At 39.0% G+C, this 19,693-nt stretch overlaps 1 protein-coding gene and 1 long non-coding RNA gene across 3 annotated transcripts in view; both read left to right on the top strand.

Annotated features, from left to right (window-relative positions):
* Pcbd2 (pterin-4 alpha-carbinolamine dehydratase 2) overlaps positions 1 to 19,693 on the top strand; it is a 54,435-nt gene that overhangs the window by 25,385 nt on the left and 9,357 nt on the right. The window lies entirely within an intron of this gene.
* Positions 11,630 to 17,470, top strand: LOC131425079 (uncharacterized). Its single transcript, XR_009228938.1, has 2 exons — positions 11,630 to 12,008; positions 17,019 to 17,470. It is a non-coding gene; the product is annotated as an uncharacterized LOC131425079 (long non-coding RNA).

The raw sequence follows: 19,693 nt of genomic DNA on the forward strand, positions 1-19,693 counted from the left end.
TGAAGCTTGTAAAAAAACATTTCTCAGGCCCCACATAGGTTCTTTAGGCCAGACAGAGAACTCTGAATTCTGTTCCAAGTACCCTGGAAAAAACCCTCGCTTCCTAAATAATATGATTGTTGGCTTTTGGGAGATCCCACACTGTGCTGAGAAGAGAAGAATCATTTTTAAGTCACCAGGGAACATAACACATTTCTCCTTCTGGTGGTCACATAGTGAGAGGAACTCCACTTGTCATTGGCCCAACCCTTCCTCCTATCTTGAGGAAGCTGAGGCTGAGAGGGAGCAGTAACTATCCAAGGTGAGAGAGCTTGGCCTTTCCCTTTTCAGTCTGTGGGATTCCCTATGTCACAGGACTCTAGGTACTTTTCCATTACATTCTGCACGGACCCAGAGAGACTTAAAGCAGAACACCATGTTTGTAAATAAAATGAATTCAAATTCTAAAAATTGTCAGGCATGCTTTTCTGAGCCTCAGGAATTCGGGGCAGGTAACTCATGTAGTCCCTGCCAGCTCCAACCCTCCTGGTCTCCCGAGGCATTGCTCCTCGGATTCTGCACTCCTCTCAGAGCCACCCCAGTTTGAGCTCATGCCCACACCTCACAGTCACAGCACAGTGTATTTTTATTATGAACCTGGATTTGCAACTGGTCATAGTTCCCAAGCTTTCAAGAAAGAATGCATCTCAGCACTCCAAAGTAAGAGTGGCTCTCAAGTTAGTACTGGGTGCTTGTGGTGAGATTAGGCGACCAAGAAGGGCAGTGAGACTTTGACCTCATCATGAAACTCTTCCAGTGTCTCAATTTTGAAAACTTTGAGATGTGGGTCATTTCAGAGAAGAACTCTGTTCTCTGAGCACTAAAGAATATAGAAATATAGAAAGCTTGCTTGCCCCCAACTCCTCCACCTTCTCACAGCCCCACTGTAAGTGCCTCTTGTGCAGGCCCTGAGTGTGGAGGTTGGGTGGCTGGTCGGCAGTCATACGCATGGCTGGATGTATTTTGAGCACAAGAATTCATTTGGGAGCTGGGAATATGGCTCAAGCGGTAGCGCGCTCGCCTGCATGGCGGCCCGGGTTTGATCCTCAGCACCACATACAAACAAAGATGTTATGTCTGCCGAAAACTAAAAAAAATAGATACTAAAATTCTCTAAAAAAAAAAAAAAATTTAAAAATTAAAAAAAAAAAAAGAATTCATTCGGTCCCCAGAGAAGTCTGCTCCAGGGATCTCTCCACAACATACTCTGCCTGCACCTTGGAGGATGTGACAGCAGTGTCCCTGCTGGCTCAAGTCTGGTGGATAGATTATTTGTTCCAGAGGTTTAATTGTCATTGTTTGGCACAACAAATTGTTAATACCTGAAATAATTGGTTGTTTTAAAAGGTGCCCTGGTAAGGGACTTTATCATATTATCTAATGTTTTCACTAAGACTTCTCATTCATCCCATAAAACCCCAATTATGCAATTACGCTTTTAATTTTGTCTCTGAAACTCTGCAACATATATTGGGGGAGAGTTCAAAGAATCTTTATGTTCAGAAAGTCTGGTTTAAAAGATATATTTGGTTTATACATGTCTCTCTTCTACTTGATTGAACCATTTACATAAAATACTTTCTAAAACAGAGTTACCCACTCTGAGATTACGCAGCATCTAAAAATTAGGAAAATCATGGAGCCACATGGAAAATGAGTAGGATGTTTTGTTATAAAGTGGTTTGGTTCAGGATACACAGATAAATGAATGTTATAACAATTGTGGGGAAAAAGGCACAGGGAGGAAATAAAAACAAAATATATAATAGCTTTTTTCCTTTTTCTAAACCTTCTATAATACTTTTCTCTTGTAATTAAAATTTTAAAATAAAATTCACTGCAAGCCTATTTTTGCTGCAATTTACTTTTAGAGACAGGAAAAAATAAAGTACAATCTGACATTGGGGGGTTGTACCTACAAGCACACACATAGGCTTTGGAGTTGGACATACTTAAATTTGAATCCCAGCCTCACTTTTATGCAGTGTGTGACCAGGCAAGTGGTTCACCTTCTCAGAGGCAGTTCTTTCCTCTGGTAAAGTAGGAATGGTAAACCTGTTCACAGGGTTGTGCATATGACCTGGTGTAGAGGAGATTTTTAAATAAATAGTCACTGTATCTCTCCCTTCCCTTTGTCCTCAGACCTAACAGTGAGAATCAGTGGTCAGACCAATAGCCCTGAGATCCAGTAGATCTGCAGTCAGCGAGAATCAGTTATGTTCAGAAGAGGAGCTTCTTCATCAGGAGAGTCTACTCAGGTGTTTCCATATGAATGATGAAAATAAAAAAAGTAACATACACGGAAATAACCAGAACATGCTGTTCTTTGTGTATACTGGATGATGATATCATTACCCAGTTTAATTTTTTTTTTTTTTATTTTGGTGCTGGGGATTGAATCCAGAGCCTTGTTCATGCCAGGCAAGCACTCTACCAATTGAGCTATATCCCCGGCCCTAAAAATTTTGTTTTGTAATTAAACATTAATTACTGTGTGCGTAAGGGCTCTGTGCAGTGTAATTGGTACACATCACCTCCTCTAACCCAACTGAGTATGTATCTTGCTCAAGTGTGGAGCTCAGGTTTTGGATTTCAGATCTAATAATCTTCCATTATATTGCACTGCTTCTAATATATTTGAGGTATTTTTTAAAATGGCCTATTCTTTGCAAATCAGATATTTAAATAACTGTAGTCTATCCATTTCCCTATTGAACACTTAGATTCTTTCCAGTGTTTGCTATTATGGTCAGTTCCAGTAATAATTTGACTGCAACTTGTGTACAAGTTTGTCTCCTTGTGCATGTATATGAGAGTTTCCATAGGGCATAAATCTAGAAATGGAATTGCTGGGACAACCCTCTGGTATACAGATTAATAAAAATGAAAGTTTACAGGACTTGTTGACAGTCACATTGTAGCTCAGGGCTAGGCTTTATATTATCAGAGAACCTGTGCTTATGTACAAGGCCAGTTAACCCATGGTAACCTGAGCCCTTGACATTTCAGAACAATATGAGCTAGATTTGAAGTGATTCTGAACAACTGGGAAGGTATACATAAGATACAAAGATCATGGAAGCAATTAGCAAGTAGGGCCTCAGTCCAGCTTATGAATACTTTAGGCCTCCAAAATACCCATTATTAACAAAAATTCACTGTTGATAGCACTAAACTTAGAATATCATCAATACTGCAGATTTGTATTCTCCTGCCTGAAATTTTTACAAATGTGCATGACATCAAGTTTAAACCCAAGTTAATGAATGTCTATTGCCTGAAGTTGAGTGTGGTGGTGCATGCCTGCACCAGGTACTTGGGAGGCTGAGGCAGGAGGATCACATCCATTCCTGTACAAATACTTGTGAGAGACTGGAAAATGGGGATGGTCAGGTTTCCTGGGTTGTGTGCCCTTGGGGATGGCAGAGTTGTGTTAGGTGGACCACAGCAGAGCTGGGATTAAAGAGCAGATGCCTGCACACGCTGGTCCTGTCTCATCCCCTCATGTCTTAGTAATCTCGTTGTTCAGTGAGGAGTCATACTTTATACTGATCTTTTTGGGCAAAGATAATTATATATATTTGCCTGGGTAAGCAAATTGATAAACTTGTAATAAAGTGTATCAGACCATTTCTTTGGCAGGACCGACCAGAACAGCTTGTGAAGCAGAGCCATTTCCAATGGAGCATGAAAAGCTTTGAAAATTCTCAGTAACAGCAGAAAGCAATATTTGAAACCACCCTTAAACAATTGTTTGTTTTCCTCTTCCCCAACCAAGTTTATAAAAATTTGGTCAGACAGGCGTTTTGTTTTGATTTAAAATATTTTCAGTGAATTGTTATCTGCCGAATGCACATGTGTTCCTGCACTTTTTCTTTCACGATTGAAACTTTAAACCTTTCCCTCAAGTTCCTCTGAAAAGTTCCCTGTACCTAGTAAGGTTTTGCATATGTGAAGCCAGTGAGGGGATTCAGACCTTGGAGAAAACTTGCAATTTGAAATCTGCCTGTATGGTCATATGCCAGAAATGAACATAGCCGGTGCCATATTGGGCTCTTTGTCCTTTTCTTCCACCAGGATTCCTCGCCCTAAAAGACACTGGTTAATTTGGGCATCTCAGTTTGGTGAATCAAATCATGAATCCTCTCTGTGAGCACGCTAAGAGATAGGATTGATGCACTTACAAAAACTTGGCTCATGGTAAGCCTCATAATTTGTTTTAAAGAATTACCTTTTCAGTGACATTAAAAAGCAAAAAACAACCCAAAAGACTGTGGTTTATAACACTGCACCTGGCCCAGATTGTACTGGATGAGTCCATAGTTGCTTCACTGTAAATGATTTTGAGGGTGGAATTCTTGGATTGTTTTCTGTCTTGTAAGCCCTTGACATTGTACTGGTACCTGTGTGCTCACAGACTCCCTGACATGGGAAAGGACGGCTCAGCCTCCCACTGAAATGCAGGTTGGCTGCATTTATTCTGCATGTTCCTAGAATGAGGAAATGATATGACAATAAACAGAAATGCCCTTGCTGAAGAGAGAAGGGAAGCTGGTGTTTATCTGGTCAGGTGGTTTAGATTAGCTGTGATGCGGCTCTGTATTATGTTACTTTAAATCATTGTGTCCCAACAGGACATAAATTATGAAGATTGTTACAGTATGTTTCATCCTATGTAAGATCAACAAATTGGAATAATTTTTTTATAGGAAAATCACAGTGCTTTTGGCAAGGCTATTGAAGCCTTTAATTTGACTTGAGTATTTCTCAAATATTATTGCCTAATATATAAAGTATGATTTGCATAAGGTATGAAATAATAAACTTTTAAAAAACAAAAGGGAAGAATTTCTCTGTAGCAACTGCATGACATGGCAGAGCACTCCCACTCCATCATATGGTTTTTGCCCCAGTGTTTCTGAGCTGGTTGCATTACAACCGTTGGCTGTGGCGAGATGTGAAGGAGCTCTGCCGTCGTGGTGCTGAGATGGAGCCTGCCGCCCGCCTCACCTGCCTGGAGAAAGGGACTGCTGTGTGGGGACCCGAGTGGGAGTCTGCTCTGAGGAGGAGAGCACACGTTCTTCTTTACATACAATCAGAAAATCAGTTTTTTTCTTTCAGGATAGTAATTATAAAACAAAACAAAACCAAAACTTAAAACATAAATAAATAAAAATAAAAACAAAAAACAACCCCCACAGATCAATAGCCAAAATTAAGCTAATTTATGGGAACATTGAAAAAGAATGGACTTAACCAACTTTTCCTATGTTTTCTCCATTATTTGTCATTTTCTGAATAATTAGCATTATTTGTGAATTTTTGGCAGACTTATAATTTCTCATTTGTATTTAGGATGCAGCTAAATTCATTCGGCCACACAGAACAAATTTTCTAGATTAAAAAAATGGCACGAAATTGCTTCGTGTCTGATTCAAGCAAATGGGAACCTGTTTAGAATCTCTTCGTGGCACATTTTCTGTGCACAGTACTCTGCATTTTTATGAGGCCTCCTTACACCCCACAGTGAAGTTCAGAAGTAGTCTCAGATTTACAGAGACTAGTAGAGGTGAGAGAGGTCTGGGATTTGCTGAATGCCATGGATCTGGACGTGGCTGAAGTTAGAAATTTTCAGGATACAATGATACCACCCACCAGACTTGCAAGTCTTTGATACCAAAAATAGAGTTGAGTGCTAAGCTTACTTGACTCTCTATGTGGCCTTAAGTCCTGAAATCTTTCTTTAATTATTTAGTAATACCATTTAAAACATAAAAACAAAAAAGTCCCTTCTTTTAGTCTTTAAGGGTAAAAATTTAACTCTCCTTAAGTCTCCTCCTCGTAACAGGTTGTGATAAATTCTGAATATATTTGTGGTTTGCTTTAGCTCAGTGTCTAAAGACAGGTTCAGGGACCTTTCCAAGTTCACAACCTGTGAGTGCACTTTGAAACCAAAACAGATAACTTACGAGATGGTCTCTTTCCTGGGCTGCTTTTTGCTGGGCACAGTTTTCTGAAATGTGTCTCTGGCAGGCTTTTCTCTTCCAGGATGCTTTGCCACCGTCTGTCACTGGAGGTTCTCTGTGGAGTTATCATGGTGTCCAACTGGGCTCCAACATTGGGGTGATGTATTTTCTTACAGAGAATATTGGCAAATGTTGCAGCAACCATGCTTAAAAACTCTTAAAAGGGGAATTGATTCCAAGCTTATGATTCAGTAAAAGAGAGGATAAATACAGATTCGTTGATGTTTCGCAGACTTCTTTGTACCGTCAGCTCTTCTGTGATTTGAAGTGGGATGATACTCTATTTTACAAAATGTGTTCTATTTGTAGAAAATGTATTTACTGTACAATTAAGCCAAAATAGATGTTCCTTTGGTTCTTTAAAATATTTTTGAGCCCCTCACCCTTTCCCACATGATGGGGAGTAGGTGTTCTGACTGCCCTGAGACCTTGTTTTTTTTCCTCTACCCTCTTGATTATCATTACAGGATCTTGACTTTCAGTTTAACCTGTCCCAATGAAATGGAAGCCTTTTTGCCCTTTCTCTCTCTCTTTTTAAAAGTGGATGCACTAAGATTCTTTTCAGTATGATAACAGGGAAAGACAGTTTCATGTCAGATATAAACTGGAATTACATGATGTTAGTAGTAGTTGTGTCTCGTGAAAGGAGCCAGTTGATTATAAAGAAGAAAAGCTAGTAAGCAGACTGCCATTTTGCATATCACTCAATTTTTAAAGATGTGTTTGGTCAGATACTCAGTATCCTCTTGGCTTAGATACTTGGAGTAGAAACCTAGGGATATTTTTCTGTATGAAGTTGAATTTTTATAAACTTTATAGTGATGAAAATACCAAGGAACTTAAAAAAGGATTGCTAAACCAAAACAAAAAAAACTTCGGTAGTATTTGAATGACTTCTCACCTCATGAGACCCTGAAAGCTAACGAATGGGATTATCAGCAGGTTAGGGAAGAAAGCCTTGATCAGGCCGAGGGTTGGTGATAAAGAGCAGTCCCCGTGCCCAGTGTGACCAGTGAGGTTTCAGAGGCTATTTTGGTGTCAGGTAACTCCAGTAAGTGGCTTCTCTGGTGGATTCCTCTTGGGGGCGGTTTTGAAACCAGTGTTTTGGTTTGTATTAGAGGGAAAGAGTGGACAGAAAACTGGTGAAATGTGCTGATTCAAAGGGAGGAAAATTGAAGGATTGTGAGAAATCCAAGAAGCAGATAATCGGACTGGGCAGTTGATCTGCCCAGTAGTAGCCGATGAAGATACAGGCAAATGTAATTTAAACTTATGTTCAGAGGAATTCGGAAATGAGTAGTGTCTTTCAGGGAAAAAATCATCTTGGCCAGAATGTTTTTGGCACACATTAGCTGTGTTGAAATCTATGTAGTTGGAGAATTTTCACTAAAAATGGAAAAGAAAGGGCCCTTAGGTAACATTGTGTGTAGAGATGCTTTATGTCGGTTAAACTCTGTTGCCTGCACAAGGTGGACTTAAATTAGTAGAACCCTGTCAAAGAGGAGCTTTCCTAGCTGGGAACTCAAGAAGAATTTACTAATGTAATGACACATCCTAATTCTGCAAAGGAAAACTGTTTTGTGCCTTGCTTTTTCATGTAATGGTATATATTGAAGATGTATCATGTCAAGAGCTGCCTTATTTTGCTAATTGGCTGTTTAGGACATTATGGCAATTACGAGAAATGGTGACTTAAGAATTTTTAAAAAGGTTCTGAGATGTTATGGTCTGTGAACACGGTGTTTGAAGGAAAAGTTTAGAAGTGTGCATACTGTCTCGCAGGTGGTGTACTTGATTCCACTAGCTGAGGGGGAACTAATTCAACCCGAGGCATGGTAGAGCATGCTTGTCTTACAGTGGCTTGTGGACATTTTCTCTGGTCCCTGGGAAAGTCAGGTCAGTTTTAGAGTTGGATGTTCTTGGCCTGAATTACTGGAATGGTGAGCTCTGCAGTGGATCCAGTTGAGGTCTGGTAAACTAGTAGCCCAGCATTGGTGGGTTGTGTCTGCTCCCAGACACACACAATAGACGGCCCAGGCAGTAGTCCTCAGGACAGGCCTTTAGTCCTGCTTCCTCAGGGAGATAGGGCCACCTGCTGACACCCACTCAGAGAAACAATTCTAGAGATGCTTTTGGTTTCCTCAGCCTTGCAAAGGTGAATTATTATTATTATATTTTTGCCTTCAGTTTGGTCTTCTAGGTTTGAATGGAATTCTTCTTTTCTGGCCACAGACATTATTATGTTGAAGTGTTGTTGATGATGACACTAACATTAACTGAATATCATCAGAGTGCCAGGAGTACTGTAAGGGGTGTTACATGAATTACATATGAGGCAACTGAAGCTTGTTTAAAAGGTCGAGTAACTTCTGAGATCACATAGCTAGTGATAGTGGAGCTAGGAGTTAAACCCAGGTCTCTGATTCTGAAGTCTTTGCAGTTGACCTCTGGGCTCAAAATATGGCTCAGTGTCGAAGGGGGGAAACAAAAACATGGATGAAATACATCTTTGGCTGGATCTGTTCCTGACAATTCTAGTTGAGAATATTCTCGTGTTGCCTGCAAATTAAGATCTGATGTTTCCTTTGTAGTGGCTAAAACAGTGAATAGTGTTTTTCATGTGAAAGTCATGGTGAGCCATGTTTTTGGGGCAAAGATTGCTTTTCCTCAGTACACCAAGCAATGTTTATGTGATCGATAAGTCACCAACACCAAGGGAAGGTCCTGTCCTGTGACATGTGCGTGCTTGGCAATGATCTTGCCTTGCATTTTGCTTAATAATTTTCATTATTTTTAATTAAAGTTGAAGAAGTGCAGACTCTAGCTGAAATTAAGGTAGGTTGTGTTGCCGGAATCTGGTAATTACTTTAATTGATCACAAGATAGTTTCCTTGATCACCAATTAGAGTAAATTGCCGATCATGTTTCAAGACGTGAAGAAATGCCCAAACTGATTTATGTAATAGTGTTTTCATTTCTAATCAGACATAAATATCATTTCCTTCCATAGCAATTGTGTTTTTTAAAAGAAGGGTTATAGGCCTACAAACATAGAGGTGATTCATAAACAATAGAGTTCTAATTCATTGAATTAGTAAAGGAAGTATTTAGAGGCTTAATGGAGATTGTACTGGGGAAATTACTTTGGAGTAGCTGGTGCTCATTTTCTTAGTGGGAGATATGTTCTTTTTTAGTACATAATTAAAATAGTCTATAATCAAAATATAAAAGGCAGCTGATTTAAAGAACATATATCAAAGAGAATTGCTCTGAGTAATGAAAGATTCGTATTGTAAATATGTGCTAGACGTTAAGTCTTAGAACTTTAATAAATCATACATGTTATTTGGACTCAAGCTGCATTTTAAATTTAGGGTGCTGTTAAACATTTCACAGACTGATACAGGATTTTTGTTTTGGTTTTGTGCATCTGATAGTCTTTCATAGTTCCATGGAATAAAATGAAACAAAAGGAACTTTAAGAAAAATTAAAGTTCCCAAAGAATACTTGATTTGGGGTTCATGGAAAAATCTTTAATTGCTGATGGTTTGGAGATTTCCAAATGACAAACTTCATTGGCCCAATTTACTGTGATTGTAATGCTTACATTCCTGAAAATGGCAGAGTGACTTAAAAAGTCATACTTCATCATGCATTCATTGACTTGTTCATAAAATGTTTGTAATTTGCAATAGAGGAAAGACTGAAACTATTATCAGCCATTATATGTTATTTGTTGGCCATATGTTTGTTTGAAATGGCCGTGGCTCAACAGAACATGGCTCATAGACAAACTATGCTGTAAATTGGCACTAAAAACCCACCTAAACAGGTAGGCATATGTTAAGAAGTTAACATGAGCCAAAATATTTTAATATGAACCATATTACATACATTGTAGGATCTTGATTCTCTTTGCAGCAGGAACTTCATTTGCATGGCTTGTTCATTTTCTCCCCAAACTAATTTTTAAAAATAGGTCATCTACATACAAATTCCAAAGGCACCAAGTGTATAGTAGGTCAGTTCTTGTTCCTGATTATCACCCAGTTCCCACTCTCTACTCCCCCCCACCATTCACTGCTACCTCCATCATTCTTGCATGTTGTTCCAGAGATTTTCTTTTCTTTTGTAGGCAATTCATAGACTGTTGTTATGCACCTTTTTTTTTTTTTTCTTTTAGGAACTTATCTTGGAGGTGTTTCCATGTCAGATGATAATATCCTCATTTTGCTTAATGGCTGCATAGTATTCCAGTGTAATCTGTAATAATCTGTTTAATTATTTCCCTGTTGATGGACATTTGGCTGTTTTAAGTCTATAGCTATAACAAGCAGTACTGCAGTGACTCATTGTGTATGAGTGTGTCTGCAGGACAGAGTTTACAGGCCTGTTTGGTCCAAAAGCTTGGTTATTTTTTTCCCTAAGGGTATGGACCCCCTCTCCGCCCCCTGCTTTTTGGCATTGGGAATTGAACTCAGGAGTGCTCTACCACTGTGCTGCATCTCCAGTCCCTTTTTAATTTTTATTTTTGACACAGGGTCTTGCTAAATTGCTGGGGTTGACCTCAAACTTGTAATTCCTCTTGAACTTTTCATCAGCCTGGAGTTGCTAGGATTTTAAGTCTGTGCCACCAGGCCTGATGGGTGTGGAAATTTTAAATTGTTATAGATATTTTCAGGTTGACTTCCATGGCATATCATTTTATATTCACCAGCCATCTCTGAGAGTGCCTTTTCTTTTATATCTTCACCAACAAAGTATTATCAAACTTTTTTTATCTTTGACAAACTAATAGATTTAATATAATTTTGATTTGTGTCTTATGAACGAGATTTGAGCAGTTTCTATGGTTCAGAACCATTCATATTTCTTTATTGTTATCTATGCCCTTTGCAAATTAAAAAATAATGGGTGGTTTGTCTCTTATGCATGGGCAGGAGTTCTTTTATCCTAAGAAAATATGACCTGCAAGTGCACTGTTTGTCTTTTGGTTTTGTTGCCTGGTTGTTATTGCTGTGTAGAGAAATATTCTTAATGTAGTAACATTTATCTAGTTTTTAGTAGTGGTTAAAATTTTCTGCTTACAGGATTTGTACATTTCTTGTTTATTTCTAAGTAATTTTTTGGTATCATTTTGAATGGAATCTTTTCTTCCAATATGTTTTCTTTTTTTTTTTTAATTTTTATTGTTGGTTGTTCAAAACATTACATAGTTCTTGATATATCATATTTCACACTTTGATTCAAGTGGGTTATGAACTCATTTTTACCCCGTATACAGATTGCAGAATCACATCAGTTACACATCCATTGATTTACATATTGCCATACTAGTGTCTGTTGTATTCTGCTGCCTTTCCCAATATATTTTCTAATCAGTTGTTGTTTGTTCAAGAATACTGTTGACATTTTTGGTTCTATTTATTTATTTATTTTTGGTACTGGGGATTGAACTCAGGGGCACTCGACCTCTGAGCCACATCCCCAGCCTCATTTTGTATTTTGTTTAGAGAGAGGGTCTTACTGAGTTGTTTAGGGTCTTGCTAAGTTGCTAAGTGCTGAGAGCCACGGCCGAGTCTGTATGGCCCCTGGCATTTTGCCAACAGTATTGATTGACAGGCGAGGCATTACTATCCGCCTCTGCCGCAACTTTTGAGTTCTCGCACTATTTTGGAGTTCTCATGGGGATTTCCGGGGATTCCCCGAGAGTTCCCATTGGTTGGGGAAGTGCAGGAGGAGGGATTTCCGGGAGAGATATTTCCGGCTGGGGGTTCCTGGACAAGCCTCCTGGCGCGTTCGGGAGGATTCCCCGGGAGCTGTGTGAAGTGTTTTCCTGCAGTTTAAAAATAAAGTTTGTTCCTGCTTCAGTGGCTCGTGATTTGTGCCCAGCCAGACTGCGGCATTTGGCGGCCCGTTCGGGGAACGTCTGAAGCTTCGGGGTAAGTGAAATTGCTTGCCCCTAAGGGAAGGCGAGAGAATGGGCGACCATTTTAAAAAACAATGTGTTCTTGTTTTGATTTGTTTTGTGTTTGTTTCAAGCTGCCTATCCCTAGAATTTTCTCAGGCCGATTGGGAAAAATGGTTGGCTCAAGGTTTGAAGTTGTTCACCCCTGAGGAAGAGATAGAAATAGACCACAAATGCACATGTCAAGAAAATAGGAAAATTGATACAACGATTTTTTGTTCCGTTTTTGTTTCATCCTGTTTCGGTTTTGTTTTGTGTTATCTTACTGGGTTGCGTTATCTTTATAACAGATTAGAAATTAGTAAAAAACAAACTGAAAGAGTGTTAAGTAAATTGTTAGAGGTTCAGACCATGGAGAAAGACATTTTAGATCAAGCAAAAGAGAAGGTCTCTCAAGCTAGTCAGACAGAGGAAGAAAATTTAAAGGAAGAAAGCTTAGAGGAGAAACAGCTATTAGGGAAAAAGCTACAACAGGAGGCTGCTACTAACACCGTTCTATCACCAGAGGGCGTAATTCAACCAACAGCTCCCCCTATGGAGATAGCTGAGTGGCCCTCAAACCCCGTAGTTGATAGATGGGATCCTGAGACAGGACCTCAAAGATTAGCATGCCCTGTACTTGAGCAGGCAGGAGGGCAGCGAATTCACCGTGCTTTAGATTTCAAAACAGTGAAGCAGTTAAAGGAGGCTGTAACAACCTATGGTCCTCAAGCACCGTTCACTGTAAGCATGGTCGAATCCATTACCAACTTGGACATGACGCCAGCAGATTGGGCTAGTATGTGTAAATCTGTGCTAAATGGAGGACAATATTTGTTATGGAAGGTTGCCAATGAGGAATTTTGCAGGGAGACAGCTAGACGAAATGCAGCAGCCGGTTACCCTCAAAGAAATCTAGATATGTTGTTAGGAAAAGGGCCTTATGAGGGTCAACGGCAACAAATTGAATATGATCCTGGCGTATACGCACAAATTGCTGTAGATGCGGTTAGGGCATGGAAAACTTTACAGGGGCATGGAGGTTTACAAGGTCAATTATCTAAGGTAATACAAGGAACTAATGAACCTTACGCTGAATTTGTAGATAGGCTTATTCAAGCAGCTTCCAGAATTTTTGGGGATACAGAACAGGCAATGCCATTTATAAAACAACTGGCTTATGACCAAGCAAATCGTTGTTGCAGAGAGGTCATTAGACCATGGAGACATGAAGATTTAAACACATATATTAAATTATGTAGAGACATTAATGAACAAGGGCAAGTCTTAGCAGCAGTACAACAGGCTTTAGATGCCAGGCCAAAAACATGCTATAATTGTGATCAAACAGGACATTTTAAAAGGAGTTGCCCCATAGGAGGAGGGTTTAACAAAGCTAGATATCAAACGAATAGAATACCGGGTATTTGCCCACGATGCCGTAGAGGGAAACATTGGGCTAATGAATGCCGTTCTCAAACCACCATAGAGGGTATTCCGTTATCAAAAAACAGACAAGGACCAAGTGTTTACCCACGATATCGTGGAGAAAGGCATCGAGCTCCATTGCCAAAAAACGGACAGGGGGGCCCAATGCTCCGGGGCCCACGACCACAAATGTACGGGGCACTGGAGGAACCCAGAAACACCATGGAGGAACCCAGCAACACCATCAGGGTAGTGCCCAGGACACATTATCCATCAGATCTCTCATCAGACGAACCAGAGGGAGCGCAGGGTTGGACATCTGCGCCTCCGCCAGAGCAGTACTAACTCCAGAGATGGGAGTTCAAATCATTCCCACAGGAGTAAAAGGACCTCTTCCCCAAGGAACAGTAGGCTTATTGTTAGGACGCAGTTCTTCTACGCTAAAAGGACTTATGATATGTCCCGGGGTAATTGATCCCGATTATGAAGGTGAAATAAAAATTATAGCTAGCTCTCCAAAGGGTATATCAGTAATTTCACCAGGAGATAGAATAGCACAGTTATTAATAATACCCAGCCTACATGATAAATTTTCCAGTAGTACTATAGAAAGAGGTTCCAGGGGATTAGGCTCCACAGGTGTAGATTGGGCTATGCTGTCTTTAAATTTAGATTCTCGTCCCATGCTAAAACTAAATATTCAAGGACATGAATTTAATGGACTACTGGATACAGGTGCAGACCTTAGCATCATATCTCGTCAAGAATGGCCAAAACATTGGCCGTTACAACAAGCCACTCAAACGCTTCGAGGCCTAGGAGTGGCGACTAATCCCCATAGAAGTGCAATGGTATTAGATTGGAAGGATCCTGAAGGATGTGAAGGAACTATACAGCCATATGTATTGGATCATCTTCCTATAAATTTATGGGGACGAGATGTCCTAGATCAATTAGGTTTGACATTAACAAATAACATCAATCCAAATGCGCCCACTATTAGGGCTAGACAAGGTTTCAGGACAGAAAAAAGATTAGGAGAACAAGGCATAGCAGCACCAATTCAGATAGATCAGGGAATAAATAGACATGGACTGGGTTTTCAGAAGGGGTCACTGAGGCAATAAAAATTACTTGGAAATCAGATAGACCAGTATGGGTTCCTCAGTGGCCCCTGACTAAAGAAAAGATACAAGCAGCCCATGACCTGGTCAAACAACAATTAGCGGAGGGACATATACAACCTTCCGTATCTCCTTACAATACTCCCATTTTTGTCATTAAAAAGAAATCTGGTAAATGGAGATTATTGCAAGATTTAAGAGCCATTAATAATGAGATGGTTATTATGGGACCTGCTCAATCAGGGATTCCTCAATTGTCTGCTTTGCCAAAAACCTGGTACGTTTTAGCTATAGATATTAAAGATTGTTTTTTTTCAATTCCAATTCATCCTGAGGATAGTCCACATTTTGCATTTACTATCCCTGCACTGAATCATGAAGGTCCTGATCAGAGATATGAATGGAAAGTACTCCCTCAAGGGATGGCTAACAGCCCAACTATGTGTCAAATTTATGTTAACAAAGCAATCCAGCCACTTAGAAATCAAAATCCTAAACTACAAATATTTCACTATATGGATGATGTATTGTTAGCACACAAAGATAAAAACACATTGCTAGAATGTTATGCCACACTTACAAATTTATTAAAAAATTATAATCTAGAGATAGCAATAGATAAAGTACAATTAAATTTTCCAATTAATTATTTAGGAGTTCTATTATCCTCAACCATGGTCCGTCCACCAAAAATTCAAATACGAGTAGATCAACTCAAATCACTTAACGACTTTCAAAAGTTATTAGGAGACATAAATTGGATAAGGCCTTATCTAGGCATACCAACAGGAGAGTTGGGACCTTTATTTGATATCCTAAAAGGTCCATCAGATCCAAATTCACCCCGCATGTTAACGCCTGAAGCAAGAAAGGCATTAAAAATTATTGAAACATATATGGAAAATATGCATTTGGATAGAATTGATATAACTTTGCCTTTATTATTTATTGTAATACCAACAAAAAATATTCCTACAGGAGTATTTTGGCAAGAAGGTCCATTATTGTGGATACATTTATCTTATTCTCCTAACACTATTCTTACTAGGTATCCTGAGGCTGTAGGACAATTAATACTCAAAGGAATAAAAGCAGCAAAGGGAGTGTTTGGAATTTCTCCCAATAAAATTATTACTCCATATACTATGGATCAAATTGATGAGTTAGCTAATGAGTTAAATACTTGGGCAATAATCATGTGTAAATCTAATGTTTCATTTGATAATCACTTACCATCTAATCCTTTGTTGTCTTTTTGGTCTTCGCATCCTGTAGTTTTTCCAAAAATGACAAGAAAAACCCCTATCATGAATGCTCCAAATGTATTCACTGATGGGTCAAATAATGGTACAGCAGCAGTAGTTACCCCTGATCAAACTTTTACATTTTTAGTACCCAAACAATCAGCTCAAAAGGTAGAGCTTAATGCAGTTTTACAAGCTTTTGTGATGTTTAAAGATTCTGTATTTAATTTATTCTCTGATAGTCAGTATGTAGTTAATGCTATAGTATCCCTTGAAGATGCTGGCAGGATTTCCCCTTCCTCTACTGTTTTCTCTTTGTTTTCTGCTATACAAAGTGTAATCTGGGACAGAAAAGATCCATTCTTTATAGGACATATCAGAGCACATACAGGATTGCCTGGAGCCCTTAGTTTGGGCAACGATTTAGCAGATAAAACTACACATGACATACATATTTTCTCTACACTAGAAGAAGCTACACATTTTCATAAAAGGTTCCATGTCAATGCTAATACTTTACAAAAGCGTTTTAAAATAACTAAGGAACAAGCTAGACAAATAATAAAACAATGTCAAAATTGTGTGACCTTTTTACCACAAGTTAATCTTGGAGTCAATCCTAGAGGACTGATACCTAACCATATTTGGCAGATGGACGTCACACACTTGCCACAATTTGGAAAATTAAAATATTTGCATGTTACAGTTGATACTTCTTCCGGATTTTTGATGGGCTCCCTTCATTCCGGAGAAAAAACTAAAGATGTTATAGCTCATTGCTTACAAAATTTTGCCACTGTGGGCGTTCCAAAACAGTTAAAAACAGATAATGGTCCTGGTTATATTTCTACCTCTTTTAAACAATTTTGCTCATCATTTGGCATTACTCATATAACAGGAATTCCATACAATCCACAGGGACAAGGCATAGTTGAAAGAGCTCATCAAACTATTAAAATGTACTTACTAAAGCAAAAAGAGGGAATTGGAAAGGGGTATATGTCACCCAAAGATAAACTTAAAATAACCCTTTTTACTCTAAACTTTTTAAATTTGGATTCCTCAGGGCTTAGTGCTGCGGAAAGGCATATGTGTCCAAAAAATGTACATAAGCCTAAGGTACTTTGGAAGGATATTCTAACAGGACAATGGAAAGGTCCTGACCCAGTGATTGTCTGGAGTCGGGGTTCTGTTTGTGTTTTTCCACAGGGAGAACAGCAGCCGATTTGGATTCCAGAGAGATTAACTAAAACAATTTCTACAGGCCAAAAGGAAGATGATTTGACTCAAATCCATAACAGCTGATATCCAGAACTCCAGTTTGGCTATTCTTACATCTGCGACGGTGATTAACCAGGATGTTTTTTTCAATATTTATTTTATTATTTGCCTTTTCCCACATCATAAAGTTCTATTTTATTTTTGAGCTCATACAGACCTAGGATAATGTTTTTCTGATCAGTTTTATTTTTTGACTGTGGAGTTTTTAAGCATTGCAATGGAGATTTCACCTAGGTAAAGCTACAAGGCCTTTACTATTGTCTTATGTGTTGTATGTTATGTGTGCACACTTCTGTTTTGTGTTGTATGTCTGTATGTGTGTATGTCCATATATCATATATGAGGAGCGCTCATGAATAAATGGATCCAAATTTTTTTTATTCATGTGATTTTAATGGTTTAATTTAGATTGGGTAAACAGCTGTTGAAAATTGTTTTAATATGTGAACAAATAAGGAGGTTAACAGATCTGTTTGTTTACTTTCACCTTTCCTTCTCATTATATTTAATAATTCTGTTCAGGATAATGTAAATTGTTCAAAAAATTGTTTTCTTAGTGCCTGTTGGAATGTTACATAATTTTTTTCTTAGCATCATTGCCAGAATTCCTATCTTCATCCCAGTGCCGGTGAAGACAAAGATAAAACCAAACTACAGCTTCTTCGATAGTTATCACAACAAACTGTAAAAACTGATGCATCAATGAATAATAACTCAACAAGTAATGCTCAGTTAAGGAGTTGATTTACTTTGGGAGGAAATGGACATATTGACAGATTCCTCTGCTTTGAATTGCTTGCAGACCTTGCCTGGACTATGTATCATTTGTATGTATTGTGAACTATCTGTTGGTACAGCGAATTGTGGTAGTGCTGGAGTATTTTTGCTGATGGTGTCACCGGTGGTACAATTTTTCAAAGGAGCCCTCAATTGGCTTAGTGTCATGGCATTTTGCATCCTCCTCCCTTCTACTAGTGCTGGTCTAAAATTTGGGGGCCAACAGAGGTGAGGCAAAGAACCTCACCCCCCACTGGTGCAAAGGCCTATCCACAAGTATGGCTGTATGCTGGACCGGTAGTCAGTGACGGGTATGATCCAATTGCAGTGGTACCAACCTAAGACAGGAGGCTGACGCCTAGAGGTCAGTTCATCCGATGACGGGTAAGGACCATATGTTGAATTGGACTGCCTAACAGGCACGGTCCCTAAGCCACATTGCTTGTTGTTTAATTAAACAAAAAGGGGGAGATGCTGAGAGCCACGGCCGAGTCTGTATGGCCCCTGGCATTTTGCCAACAGTATTGATTGACAGGCGAGGCATTACTATCCGCCTCTGCCGCAACTTTTGAGTTCTCGCACTATTTTGGAGTTCTCATGGGGATTTCCGGGGATTCCCCGAGAGTTCCCATTGGTTGGGGAAGTGCAGGAGGAGGGATTTCCGGGAGAGATATTTCCGGCTGGGGGTTCCTGGACAAGCCTCCTGGCGCGTTCGGGAGGATTCCCCGGGAGCTGTGTGAAGTGTTTTCCTGCAGTTTAAAAATAAAGTTTGTTCCTGCTTCAGTGGCTCGTGATTTGTGCCCAGCCAGACTGCGGCAGCTAAGCTGGCTTTTAACTCTTGATCTTCCTGCCTCAGCCTCCTGAGTCACTGGGATTACGGGCGTGCAACCACTGTGCCCGGCTGGTCGTACTCTTCATTGAGATTTCTTTTAATGTTTTTCTATCAAGAATGATGCTACCTTGGACTGAGAATGTGTTCTGTCACATTAAGGAAGGGTCCACTTATCCCTATCATTAAAAGTTTTTTTATTTATGTATTTATTTTTGAGATGGAAAAATCTTTGTTGCCCAGGCTGGCCACAAACTCCTGGGTTCTAGTGGTCTTCCTGCCTCATCCTTCTCAGCTCCCTGAGACTATAAGCTCATGCCACCACACTCAACTTTTGAGAATTTTAAAAAATAACAGATATTATTAAATTTATCAATCATTTTTTTTCAGAATTTATGAAAATCATATGATTTTTGCCTTGACTTCACTGTGGTAAATTATGTTAATGTATTTTCTAATATTGAGCCATCCTTGCATTCTTAGAATAAATCTTACTTGATCATGTTCTTTTGTTCTCTTATTATGTTATTAGGTTTTATTTGTTAGGATTTTTACTAATATATTAAAACTCTGCAGTTTCATTATATAAGCTATCTTTATGGGATCATGGAGACAGTATTAGGTTGGACTATAAAAATAATTTGGGATTATTTCTTTTACTATGCTCTGGATAGTTTAATTGATGTTCGAATGAAATATTCCTTGAAGGTTAGAATTCTTTTTGATTCAAAGAATCTGGATTTCTGAAATGATCTGGATCTGTTCTTATTTTATTTATTTATTTTTTGGTGTCACTCTTAGACATATTTCTTTTTATTGTTTAGATTTTTTTTCTAATCTGGGAATTTTTTTCTTTTTTTTGTACCAGAGATTGAATCAAGGGATGCACTTTACCCCAGAGCCACATCCCCAGCCCTTTTTATTGATTTAGTTTTTGAGACAGGGTCTCTTTAAGTTATTTAGGGCCTTAATAAATTGGTGAGGCTGGCTTTGAACT

Source organism: Marmota monax, unplaced genomic scaffold (assembly GCF_021218885.2).
Source record: "Marmota monax isolate L192 unplaced genomic scaffold, Marmota_monax_Labrador192_F-V1.1 WCK01_AAM20220418_F8-fsc00196, whole genome shotgun sequence".
Lineage (NCBI taxonomy): Eukaryota > Metazoa > Chordata > Mammalia > Rodentia > Sciuridae > Marmota > Marmota monax.